Genomic DNA, 2,493 nt, shown 5'->3' on the forward strand with positions numbered 1-2,493 from the left:
CACAATCTGTTCCAGACTCACCACAGATGATAGAGGAAGGCCATCTCCCCAGAGGAGCCATGGGGAAGGGAGACCGGCTTGCTAGTAAAGGATGGGAATCATAGACCAGCACGCCAAAAATGCCTAAAAAAGAAGAGCGATATCACCTCACTTGAGAGGAAAGAAACAAAGAAAAGAGAAAAGGCTGAGCTCACTAGGAATGAACTTGCATGTAGCAAATCATATAAAAAACACAATTTTGATAACTCTTTTTCTTTCCTGGCTACTTCCTCTCTACCCTAGTAATTAAAACCATGCAATAAGCCACAGTTTGGCAGTGGTATATGTTTATTAAAGTGCAAGATGAGCATATCAAATTTAAAAGGCATATTCACTGTTGTGGACCGCTGAGGACCAAGTAATTCACCACCTCTGATCTGGAAAAAGAAGATCTGGTTCTGTAGAGAAAAGGTGTCCTAGTACTTAGGTACTCAGTGTTCCAGGTTAACTCATCCTTAACCCTGTCCTTGTTGTGTCCAAGCAGCGGTGGATGTAAAATGGATCTGAAAATAACACATCCAACTTAAGCCAAGGAGAGTGGTGGTGGTGCACACATCTGATTATCCCTCTTTTCCTCCGCTCTCATGTTTTACACCTTCCCCTAGGGTGCGATGGCGCTTGAGAACATCACGATGTGTCTGGTGAGTATCAGAGGGTGGAGGATGCTGGAGTTGGAGTGGTTGGAATGGAGCTGGTCTGTTGTCTTCACAGGTTGAGGCCAAGCCTTGTAGCATCTATCAATGCCTGGATGCACATTATTGATCCTATGATTAGCGGCTGAGTATCAGGAGTGGAGAATGCACACTTTTTACACTCATACACAGTGTGACAAGTAATTGCGTCAGGGCTCCGCTCACGCCATATTTAAACGAGGCACCACTTGCGGATTCTGCTGTTGTTTTACCTAGGAGAAATAAAAACCCTAGACTGCCAGATCCTAAATGAAAGGCAGGGATATAAGAGTAAACTGGTGAACTATTGCAGAGTGTTGAAGGAGTCAGAGTCAGGGCAGTGAGAGAACATTGGGGAAAGAATGGCGATAAGGACAGCATTAATGTGGAGTAAGAGTGATAGCAGAGAGATATGTAAATAGGTGGAGATAGGCGGGAAAGGGCCATGGAGGTAAAGAGTAAGGGAGATAGTAGAAACGTATAAAAGGATAATTGTAGAGAAGCATGTAATGTAGTGGAGAGAGTGGAAAAGGACAGTAGATGTTGAGAGTAAGCTTGATAGTAGAAATGTACATAATATAGTGGAGATGGGAGATGCGGGCAGTGGAGGTAGAAAGTAAGGGTGATATTAGAGACGTATTGTAGAGAAGCATGTAATGTAGTGGAGATGGGGAAAGGACTGCAGAGGTAAAGAGTAAGGGAGATGGTAGAGTCATATAAAATAATAATTGTAGAGAAGCATGTAAGGTAGTGGAGTTAAGAGATACGGACAATGGAGATAGAGAGTAAGGGAGATAGTAGAGAGGCACATAATGTAGTAGGGATAGGGGAAAGATTAGTGGAGGTAGAGAGTAAAGGTGATAGTAGAGGGACATGAAATGTAGTGCAGAAGAAGAAAAGGACACTCGTACAGGGGTCTAAAGAGACTCTCAGGCGGCAGGCACCCCTATATATTCTGGCAACATTAGTGCACAGAGTAGTAAAAGGTCCAACGTTACACATACTTGTGATTAACAATACTGCATGAGGTGTCAGGTTGCCTTGTTATGGTGGCTTTTGGGCAGGTTAGTTTGCATTTGTTCATTCTCTGTGAGCACAATCAAGGAACCCACATTACACCCGCAGGGTGTTGCATGTAGTAAGCATTATCTGCTACTTTATTTTTATTATGTCTTCAAAACATCTAACTTAATTACACGTGTTTCATCTTGCATCATCGCCTAGACTTCCTCAGTGACTATTACGGGGAACATACTTTACAACGCAACTTTTACAACGCACTACCATTACGACACAACTTTTACAACGCAAGTTATTACAACGGATTGCACTGGGGCGCGCTCTAGGATAGGGAATAGTTTAATTACTATACAACACCTTCCCTACTATCCACGGGGACTGGAGTTGGAATAGTAAATTAAACTATTCACTATCCAGTGCCCCCCAACGCAAGTCGTTGTAACGACTTGCGTTGTAAAACCTGCGTCGTTATGGCATGCGTTGTAAAAGCATGCGTTGAAACATCATACATCCGACTATTACTAATAATTCTCACTAATACCTTCAACCTCACCACCGTGACCACACTGCCCAAAGTATTGAAAGGGATTAAAGTTCCACAAGTGAGGGCTGTCATATTCAGTCAAATTGGTATATGATCGACCATAGTGTGAGCCGGAATTCAAGGTACCTTAGAATCACAATGCCAGTAACCGCATCCTGACATGAAGTGTCCAACGTGAGGTATATATCGGTTTGACTGAGAATGACAACTCATACTCTG

Source organism: Lissotriton helveticus, chromosome 5_1, assembly GCF_964261635.1.
Source record: "Lissotriton helveticus chromosome 5_1, aLisHel1.1, whole genome shotgun sequence".
Taxonomy (NCBI): Eukaryota; Metazoa; Chordata; class Amphibia; order Caudata; family Salamandridae; genus Lissotriton; species Lissotriton helveticus.